The sequence below is a fragment of the Rhineura floridana genome, chromosome 1 (genome assembly GCF_030035675.1).
Source record: "Rhineura floridana isolate rRhiFlo1 chromosome 1, rRhiFlo1.hap2, whole genome shotgun sequence".
Lineage (NCBI taxonomy): Eukaryota > Metazoa > Chordata > Lepidosauria > Squamata > Rhineuridae > Rhineura > Rhineura floridana.
Genome location: NC_084480.1, coordinates 323,374,318 through 323,385,661, shown reverse-complemented (window position 1 = coordinate 323,385,661; position 11,344 = coordinate 323,374,318).

Below are 11,344 nucleotides of genomic sequence, written 5' to 3'. Positions count from 1 at the left end.
TAACCTCTAGGTTGGATTACTGTAATGCGCTCTATGTGGGGTTGTTCTTGAGGCTGGTCCGGAAGCTGCAGCTGGTGCAAAGTGCAGTGGCGTGACTGCTGACTGGGGCAGGGTATCGCAACGTCACCCCACTGCTGAAAGAATTGCACTGGCTGCCCTTTCCCTACTGGGCCAAGTCCAAGGTTCTAGCTTTGGGGTGCAAAGCCCTTTGCAGCTTGGGGCCAGGATACCTGACAGATTGTTTTACCCTTTATAGATCCAGTCGATCACAGCATGATGCAGGTGAGGGCCTCCTGCAGAAACCGTCTTATCAGCAGGTCCGTTCCGCACAACATAGGAAGCAAACTTCTAGTGTTGCAGCACCTATCCTTTGTTAGGTTATTCTTTGTTAGTCCTTCTTGATCTTTCAGCAGCGTTTGACACGATCGACCATGACATTCTCTTGGGCCGCCTCTCCGAGATGGGCTTATGAGGCGCTGTTTTTCAGTGGCTCCGCTCTTTCTTGGAGGGCAGATCACAGACAGTACTATTTGGGGATTTTAGCTCTGATCCCTGGCCATTGTCATGCGGAGTACCACAAGGCTCGGTGCTTTCACCGATGCTGTTTAACATTTACATGAAACCGGTGGGAGAGATCACCCGGAGGTTTGGAATTCGGATTCACCAATATGCTGATGACATCCAGCTTTATTTTTCCTTCCCTCCGGATATGAAAGATGCCATCCTTCCTTTAAATAATTGTCTAACAGCAGTTAAGACCTGGATGACACAGAATAAGCTGAAATTGAACCCAGATAAAACAGAGGTGCTGGTGGTTGGGCACCGAACCAAGTTGGAAATAGGGAATGTACCGTTATTAGACGGAGTTTTACTCCCTTTAAAGACCCAGGTTCGTAGTTTGGGTGTCCTTCTGGATTCGGCCTTGACTTTGGAGGCCCATGTCTTAGCAACTTCCAGAAGTGCCTTTGCCCGCCTAAAATTGGTTCGCCAATTGCGCCCTTTTCTGGAACTCTCTGACCTAACCACGGTTACCCATGCCTTGGTTACGTCTAAGTTAGACTATTGTAACTCGCTTTATACTGGACTTCCCCTTAAAATACTTCGTCAACTGAAATTAGTCCAAAGAGCGGCTGCCAGGATGTTAATAGGAGCAGGTTGGCGAGTTCACACTACTCCGCTCCTAAAACAACTACACTGGCTTCCAATTTCTTATCGAGTTCAGTTTAAAATCCTGGTTTTAACGTTTAGAGCTTTATCTGGTTCAGGCCCTAGTTATCTTTCAAATCGTATTTCGTTTTATGAGCCTGCTCGTTCTTTAAGATCTTCATTAGACCCCGGCCTTAATATTCCTTCTTTTTCCCAAATTCATCGGACTGGTATTAGGAATAGATCGTTTTCGGTGGTAGCACCAACTCTTTGGAATTCTCTTCCGCAGGAAATTCGTTCTTCCCCCTCTTTAATTAGTTTTCGTCGCCAAGTTAAGACCTTTTTATTTCAGTTAGCTTTTGAATTGTAATGTGAGAGATAATTTATATTTTTTATATATTGTATATTGTATAATGTGTTTGCACTATGTTATTGTTTTGGCCGCTTAGAATTCTTTGGAACTGAAGCGGGATATAAACTTTTTAAATAAATAAATAAATAAAATCCTTTGGAATTTCCTCCCTGTAAATATATAGACAGGCACCATCTCTGTTATTTTTTGGGGATCTACTAAAGACCTTCCTCTTTCAACAAGCCTTTTAAGTAGAAACCTTATCCTAATCTGCATCTGTGTTGGAATTGCTTTTAAAGATGTTTTTAAAGCTTTTTTTGAGCATTTAAAATGGTGTTATGTTTTAATATGTTTTTAAAGCTGCTTTGTTTTAATACATTTTTAAATATGTTTTGTTTTACTATGTTTTAAAGTCTTTTGTTTTTAAGATGTTTTAGGGTATTTTTAGTGTTTTTGTTTGCTGGGCTTCTTCTACGAGGAATGGCAGATTATAAATTTAATAAATATGTGCATGGTAGGAAATCTCACTCAGCAGTCTTTCCACCACATTCTGCATATATTATTTATTTATAAAAATATTTGTATACCACTATTTCATTAAAAATATCAAAGCAGTTTACAACTTGTTTAAAACCATAGAAATTATACTAAAAAACCATTAAAAAATAAAAACAAACATCAATTGTTGCAACAAAAAAAAAGCATGTTTTTAATTGCCTGCATAAGTCTGGCGAAACAGGAAGGCTTTCAGCAGGTGCTTAAAAGTTAAAACAGAAGGTACCTGCTGAATCTCTGTTGGCAGAGCATTCCAGAGAATTGGGCTGACACTTAAGGCTGGATTTCATGTTGATATTAAATAACCCTCACCAACTTGGGGGACAACCAGAGCTGCTCCTACAGAAGATCTCAGTGATTGAGCTGGGATATAAGGGTTCAGGCAGTCCCTAAGATACCCCGGACCTAAGTTGTTTAGGGCTTTGTAAATTAATACAAGGACCTTGAACCTGGGTCAGTAGCAGAGTGGCAGGAACGGCTGTAGCTGAAAAACCAGACGAAGCTGGAAAAAGGCACTCCTAGCCACAGAAGATACTTGGGCCTCTAGTGACAAAGATGAATCCAGGAGTACCCCAAGGCTATGGACCTGGTTCTTCAGAGGGAGCGCGGCCCCATCCATAACAGATAACTGACTATCTCCCGGACATGGCAACCACCTACCCAAAGAGACTGTCTTCCCAGGATTCAACCACAGTTTATTGGCTTCATCGAGTCCACTGCAGTATTCAGACCCTGATCTACAGCATTCACAGCCTCTCCAGATTCAGATGTTACGGAGAAATAGAGCTGCATGTCATCAGCATATTGCTGACACTTTGTTCCAAAACTCCTAATGACCACTCCCAACAGCTTCATATAAATGTTGAATAGCACTGGAGAGAGAATAGTACCCTGCAGAACCCCATAGCAAAAATGCCAGGGGGCTGTGGAACATTCACCCAGTGTTACTCTCCGGATGCAAGCATAACAGTAAGAGCGGAAACAACATAATACAGTGCCTCCAATACCCATCCCACTGAGTGGGTCCAGGAGGATACCATGCTGAATAGTATCAAATGCTGCTGAAAGACTGAGCAGAAGTAACAGGGTTGCACTTCTCCTGTCTCTTATGATAAAGGTCATCCATATATGAAAGTGAAAAAACTTTTTTATGCATAGGAAATGGTAGCTGTTCTGTATGTTATTGTTATTATATAGTCACGAGAGTGGCTGTATACTATAGCCAGCATGGATCTGTAGCATTCTGCAATGTTAAATTGAAACTACCCCCATGCCCTTCTGATGCTTCCCATAAGCACAGTTCAAAATAAAACCTTACAAAACTCATAGTCCTGAACTCAGAAACTCTTGCTTAACAACCCTCTGAGTCTTCACGGTGCTACACACAACCGTCATACAGAATCGAGAGATCAAAGTGTAAAACAAAAAAAAATCCGGACCCCTTTTGGACTTTTTTTCTGTCAGTGGTCTCATAATTCGTTGAAATTAAAAATCAGCCATGTTCACAGAGTACCTGTAATCCTACTACTGACCTTGCCCCATACTCTTACCTTCATCGTCTGCAGTTAAAAAGTTAAAAAATGCATGGCTGATTTTTAATTAATTTAAGAAATTTAACATTGAATAACAACAACAACAACAACAATATTTATATACCACCCCATAGCCAAAGCTCTCTGGGCGGTTTACAAAAAGTCTGCATTGAAGTCTATTATAACATCAGGCATGCTCAATAAGAACCAACTGTCAGTGTTCTAAAAGCCAGAATTACACCTACGTCAGACAGTCATGGCTTCCCCCAAAGAATCCTGGGAAGTATAGTTTGTGAAGGGTGCTAAGAGTTGTTAGGAGACTCCTATTCCCCTCACAGAGCTGCAGTGGCCAGAGTGGTTTAACAGTCAGCTCCTCTTCTGGGGATTGTACCAGTGAAGCACCTTTCACTAACTACACTTCCCAGGATTCTTTGGGAGAAGCTATGACTGTCTAAACAATGTGAAATAAAGGCCTGGTGTGGATGTGGTCAGTGACAACCCTGGTTTAAATTTGGGTTGGAAACTACAAGTGCCTGCTGTAGAATAAAAAGGTGGGGGGAATGTTGAAAAGCAATGATACTGTTCACAGTGTTTTCCTTTTGAAAAGGAAAGGGGCTTTCCCTCTGCCCAGTGCCCACCCAATCTCGTTCACTCCTTCCCTCCCTGCTCCCCCAGTTCAGTTTCACCTATTCTAAGTATGACTGTACAGGAGTAAATCCCATTGAACTCCAAAAGCATGCAAATGCTCAAACCAGCCCTCCCCTCCTCCTCTGTCCTATCCTCTCCCTTTTGCTCCTTCCCTCTCCCATCCCTGCCCACCCCCTCCAATCCCCTGCCCCCTCCTTCCCTCTTCTGTTCCCTCCCCCTCCTCCTCCATGATCAGTTTTACCTACTCTAAGCATGATTTCATGGGAGTAAATTCCATTGAACTGGTTATGGGACTGAATTGGCCTTGGTCGCCCTGATGGATGACCTTTATTGGGAGAAGAACAGGGGGAGTGCGACCCTGTTATTCTTACTTAATCTCTCAGTGGCTTTTGATACCATTGACCATGGTATCCTTCTGGGCTGACTTAGTGAGACGGGTATTGCAGCCACTGTTTTACAGTGGACTGCGGGGTCTTTTTCAGAAAATAGCATTTGGGTGATTGACTTTTGGCCCCCTGGCAGTTCTGCTGAGGAGTGCCACAGGGTACCATCTTGTCTGAATCCTAGCAAGACGGAGGTGCTATGGGTTGGTGGTTCCCGAGTTCGGATAATTGGTCTGTTGCCTGCTTTGGATGGGGTCATACTCCCTCTGAAAGAGCAGGTTGGTAATCTGGGGGTGCTCCTGGATCCATCATTGTTGCTAGAGGACCAGGTGAGCTCAGTGGCTAGGAGTGCTTTTCACCAGGTTCAGCTGCTAAGACAGCTGCAGCTGTTTCTGGACCAGAATAGCCTGAATTGTCCATACACTGGTAACCTCTAGGCTGGATTACTGTAATGCACTCTATGTAGGGCTGCCCTTGAGGTTGGTCCGGAAGCTGCAGCTGGTGCAAAATGTTGCGGTAAGATTGCTCACTGGGGCAGGGTATCACCATGTCACCCCACTGCTGAAAAAATTGCACTGTCTGCACATTTGCTACTGGGCCAAATTCAAGGTTCGAGTTTTGGTGTACAAAGCCCTATATAGCTTGGAACCAGTATACCTGAAAGACTGTCTTCTCCCTTATATACCCAGTCAGTCACTATGCTCTGCGGGTGAGGGCCTCCTGCAGATACCATCTTTTCAGGAGGGCCGTTCTGCACAATATTGGAAATGGACCTTTAGTGTGGCGGCACCTACCCTTTGGAATTCCCTCCCCTTGAATATTAGGCAGGCAACATATCTGTTATCTTTTGGTGCCTATTGAAGACCTTCCGCTTTCAACAAGCCTTTTGAGACCCATCCCAGTGTGCATCTGTGTCGGAATTGTTTTTAATATGTTCTTAAACCTTTTAAAAAAAATTTTAATATTAGAAAATGTTTTGAAAGCTTTTTTTAAGAAATGTTTTTAAAGATGTTTTGTTTTAATGTGTTTTAAAGTTTGTTTTTATGGTGTTTTAAAGTTTTTAGTGCTTTGGTTTGCCACCTTGAGCTCCTGCTGGGAGGAAGGTCATAAGAACATAAGAACATAAGAAGAGCCTGCTGGATCAGGCCAGTGGCCCATCTAGTCCAGCATCCTGTTCTCACAGTGGCCTACCAGGTGCCTGGGGGAAGCCCGCAAGCAGGACCCGAGTGCAAGAACACTCTCCCCTCCTGAGGCTTCCGGCAACTGGTTTTCAGAAGCATGCTGCCTCTGACTAGGGTGGCAGAGCACAGCCATCATGGCTAGTAGCCATTGATAGCCCTGTCCTCCATGAATTTGTCTAATCTTCTTTTAAAGCCATCCAAGCTGGTGGCCATTACTGCATCTTGTGGGAGCAAATTCCATAGTTTAACTATGCGCTGAGTAAAGAAGTACTTCCTTTTGTCTGTCCTGAATCTTCCAACATTCAGCTTCTTTGAATGTCCACGAGTTCTAGTATTATGAGAGAGGGAGAAGAACTTTTCTCTATCCACTTTCTCAATGCCATGCATAATTTTATACACTTCTATCATGTCTCTTCTGACCCGCCTTTTCTCTAAACTAAAAAGCCCCAAATGCTGCAACCTTTCCTCGTAAGGGAGTCGCTCCATCCCCTTGATCATTCTGGTTGCCCTCTTCTGAACCTTTTCCAACTCTATAATATCCTTTCTGAGATGAGGCGACCAGAACTGTACACAGTATTCCAAATGCGGCCGCACCATAGATTTATAGGTCAGGATATAAATCAAGTAATTAATACATAAATAATAAATAATCATCCCAGACTGCAGGACACGGAATAATGGGCTCAAGTTACAAAAACCAGCTTTCGGCTGAACATCCGGAAAAACTTCCTAACTGTTAGAGCGATACGACAATGGAACCAATGACCTAGGGAGGTGGTGTGCTCTCCCACACTGGAGGGATTCAAGACGCAGCAGGACAGCCACCTGCCGGGAATGCTTTCAGTTGGATTCCTGCATCAAGCAGAGGGATGGCCTCATAGGCCCTTTCCAGCTCTACTATTCTGTGATTCTGTGAAAATTATCATCATTCATTCATTCATTCATTGGCGATCACTCGTGGCCATGTAAGATTGTCTTCCACGGTAAGGTCCATAAGTGACTGTGGAGGCCAATTCTGGATCCACACAGCCTCCCACAGTGAGGACATAGGTTTCCAGATGGAAGATGGTCACGAAGAGGATTTCCTTGATGCGCCTTCCGCTTAGCTCGTTTGTCCCTTTCGCCCTGTACTTGTGCTTCTTCAAAGTCCATAGGGCCTTTGATAATGGCCAACCTCCAATTGGGATGCTCATGGGCCAAGGCTTCCCAGTTCTTGATGCTCATGTTACATTTTTTTAGATTAGCTTTGTGAACATATTTAAGCCTCTTTTGCTGTCCACCGATATTCCATTTTCCATCCTTAAGTTGGGAGTAAAATAGCTGCTTTGGAAGACGGTAATCAGGCATTTGAACAACATGGCCGGTCCAGTGAAGTTGATGTTGGAGGATCATTGTTTCAACACTGGTGGACTTTGCTTCTTCCAATATGCTAACATTAGTCCACCTATCTTCCCAAGTAATTTGCAGACTTTTCCGGAGGCAGCGTTGGTGGCATCTTTCAAGAAGTTGGGAGTGGCGTTTATAGATGGTCCATGTTTCACAGGCGTACAGTAAGGGCAGGAGTACAATGGCTTTATAAATAAGCATTTTGGTCTCCCTGCAAATATCCCGATCCTCGAACACTCTACGCTTCATTCAGGAGAATGCGGCACTCGCAGAGCTCAGACGATGCTGAATTTCAGCATCGATGTCAGCTTTTACAGAGAGATGGCTGCCAAGATAAGAAAAGTGATCAACATTCTCCAGTGTCGCACCATTAAGCTGGATTGATGGTGCTACAGAGGGATTGGTTCGCACTTGCTGATGAAGCACTTTGGTTTTTTTGATGTTAAGCGAGAGCCCAAGGTTTCCATATGCTCTGCAAAGACATTTAGGATAGTTTGAAGATCTTCCTCTGAATGTGTGGAGACTACACATTGGCATATTGAAGGTCTACGACAGAAGTTGTAATTACCTTACTTTTTGCTTTCAGCCTACTGAGATTAAAAAGCTTTCCATCTGTTCGATATGTGATTTCCACACCACTGGGAAGTTTCCCCTCAACAAGGTGTAGAATCATGGCAATGAAAACAGCAAATAAGGTCAGAGCAACGACACATCCCTGTCTGACGCCTGATCCCACTTTGAATGGATCACTTTGAGAGCCACTGTTATCCAAAATTGTCACTGTCATGTTATCATGGAAGAGTAGCAAAATATTCACAAATTTATCAGGGCATCCAATTTTCAGAAGGATGGTCCAGAGAGCAGTTCGATTTACAGTATCAAAGGCCTTAGTCAGATCAATAAGCGCCATATACAGAGGTCGGTTTTGCTCCCTGCATTTTTCTTGAAGCTGTTGTGCAGTGAAGATCATGTCCACTGTCCCCCTGGAAGGGCGGAAACCATTTTGGGATTCAGGGAAGATGTCTTCTGAAATAGGTAGGAGGCGATTTGCGAGGATCCTTGCAAGGTAGTTCCCACAATCTGTTCTATCACCCTTCTTGAAAAGAGTGATAATTATGGCATCCCTAAAGTCTTCTGGGATCTCTTCCCTCATCCAGATTTTTTCGATGAGTTTATGAAATTGTTGTGTAAATTCAGGCCCACATTCTTTAAAGACTTCAGCAGGAATCCCCTCAGGTCCACTAGCTTTGTTATTCTTCATTTGATTAATGGCTTTACTGACTTCATCCAAATTAGGGGATACGGCAAGCTCATCTCTAATTTGTTGTTGTGGGATTTGCGAGAAGACCTCATCAGCCACAATAGAGTTATGATTAAGGAGGTCGTGGTGATGCTCTTTACAATGCAGTGCAATAGACTATTTTTATTTTATTTTATTTATATACCGCCCACAGACCGGGGGCTCTCAGGGCGGTGCACAACATGGATAAAATACAATAAAATTACAAAAACAGTAAAATAGACATTATTAAACAAGTAAACAGCCAGATATACTTTGTCCTTTAGAAGTTTGGTACCATCTATTGAATGTAAGGGATTTGTACCATAATTTGTAGGTCCATAGATGGCCTTTGTGGCATTAAAAAAGCCCCGTGCATCATGAGCATCTGCAAAATGCTGGATTTCTTGAGCTTTCTTTATCCACCAGGTGTTCTTAAGTCCTCTAGTTCTTCTTTGGACCTCAGCCTTGCACTGGCATAGATGTTTCTCTTAGCAGCACAGTTAATGTATTTTTGCCATATCTGGAAGGCTTTCCTTTTCTTGTCAATATGTTCAATCTCACTATCATTCTCATCAAACCAGTCCTGATGTTTCTTAGTTTGGTATCCAATAGGCTGTTCACATGCTGCAATAATGGAAGTCTTCAGTTTAATCCAGTGTTCCTCAACGTTTTCAGGGAGTTCTGTAGGTAGAAAATCATCATGGCTTAGTCTGCCAGAATCAATTTGTGATTCCAGCACAAGCTGAGCACCAGCACCACCAATCAGGCAAGTGCCATAGCTCAGTGAGTAGAACAACAGATATTGTGTCTGCAGATGGACTGCCAGGTTCAATCCCAGCATCTTGTGAGCGATAGATTAGGCAGCAGGAGTTGACAGAGGCTTCCCCCTGCCCGAGACTGTGGAGGCAGCTTCCGCTAGCATAGATGGGACTTGGCTGGACAGACACATAGCCCGAGCTGGCCTAAAGCAGCTGCCCCTGGCCTCCCCCCTGACACACACACCCCTGCTCCTCCTTGAGTTGTCTGTACATGAGGAACACTGACAGAGCAGGCTGAGTGGATGAGGAGCAGGGCTGGGCTTCTCTCCCACCTTCAGCCAGGCTAGGCAGGCACAGGGCAGATTTCAAGGACTCCAGCTGATGTCTGCAATCTGGCTCCATTGAGGGTTTTTTGGGGGGGGAGGATGTGTTTACTTTCCTAACTGGGCCAGCACCCTACTGGCTCAAGGAGACAGCAGGTCAGCCGTGAAAGGACTGCAGTGGGTGTTGAGCGATTTGCCTTTGTGAAAGTGTCTGCAGCTTGAGCCTGGCTGGGAAGTCTGGAGAGTGGCCCACACGTGGCACCTTCTCTACAGGGATCACCGGTGGGTGTCTGCTTCTTTCTGCTGCTTCTCCTGCTGGGCTCGCCGCTGCTCTTCCGCCTCATAGAATAGTAGAGTTGGAAGGGGCCTACAAGGCCATCAAGTCCAACCTCCTGCTCAATGCAGGAATCCAAATCAAAGCATTCCTGACAGATGGCTGTCCAGCTGCCTCTTGAATGCCTCCAGTGTCATAGAGAGCCCACTACCTCTCTAGGTAATTGGTTCCATTGTCGTATGGCTCCAACAGTTAGGACGTTTTTCCTGATGTCTAGTCAAAATCTGGCTTTCTGCAACTTGTGCCCATTATTCTGTGTCCTGCACTCTGGGACGATTGAGAAGAGATCCCAGCCCTCCTCTGTGTGACAACCTTTCATGTACTTGAAGAGTGCAGTCATATCTCCCCTCAGTCTTCTCTTCTCCAGGCTAAACATGCCCAGTTCTTTCAGTCTCTCCTCATTGGGCTTTGTTTCCAGTCCCCTGATCATCTTTGTTGCCCTCCTCTGAACCTGTTCCAGTTTGTCTGCATCCTTCTTGAAGTGCGGAGACCAGAACTGGACGCAGTATCCAAGATGAGGCCTAGCCAGTGCTGAATAGAGGGGAACTAGTACTTCACGTGATTTGGAAACTATACTTCTGTTAATGCAGCCTAATATAGCATTTGCCTTTTTTGCAGCCACATCACACTGTTGGCTCATATTCAGCTTGTGATCAACGACAATTCCAAGATCCTTCTCAAATGTCGTACTGCTGAGCCAAGTATCCCCCATCTTATAACTGTGCATTTGGTTTCTTTTTCCTAAGTGTAGAACTTTGCATTTATCCCTGTTGAATTTCATTCTGTTTTCAGCCCAATGCTCCAGCCTATCAAGGTCCCTTTGAATTTTGTTTCTGTCTTTCACGGTATTAGCTATGCCCCCCAATTTTGTATCATCTGCAAATTTGATAAGCATGTTTTGTACCTCCTCATCCAAGTTGTTAATAAAAATCTTAAAGAGCACTGGGCCCAGGACTGAGTCCTGTGGTACCCCACTCGCTACTTCCGCCCAGTTTGAGAAGGAACCATTGATAAGCACTCTTTGAGTACGATTCTGGAGCCAACTGTGGATCCATCTAATAGTTCCATCCAGCCCACATTTAGCTAACTTGCTAATCAGAATATGATGGGGCACTTTGCCAAAAGCTTTGCTAAAGTTGAGATATATTATGTCCACAGCTTTCCCACAGTGAATGAATGAATGAATTTTGAATGAATGAATGAATGAATTTTATTTACGGTCCATGACCAGTACAAAACATCAAACATTAATTAAAACTAGTTAAAAGTCATACATTAGACAACTGGAATTAGGGTTGTATGAACATTTGAGCTAGTAAGTGTTCTGCGTATGATAATTGCAGTGGTACAGAACCTTGCAACAGAGTTAGTAATTTCTGGATATTGGTCCGATAAAAGGTAACTGGTATAGTATGAAAGGTCCCGGCCTGGGATCAATTGGGTAATTGAAGTTATATTTGATGA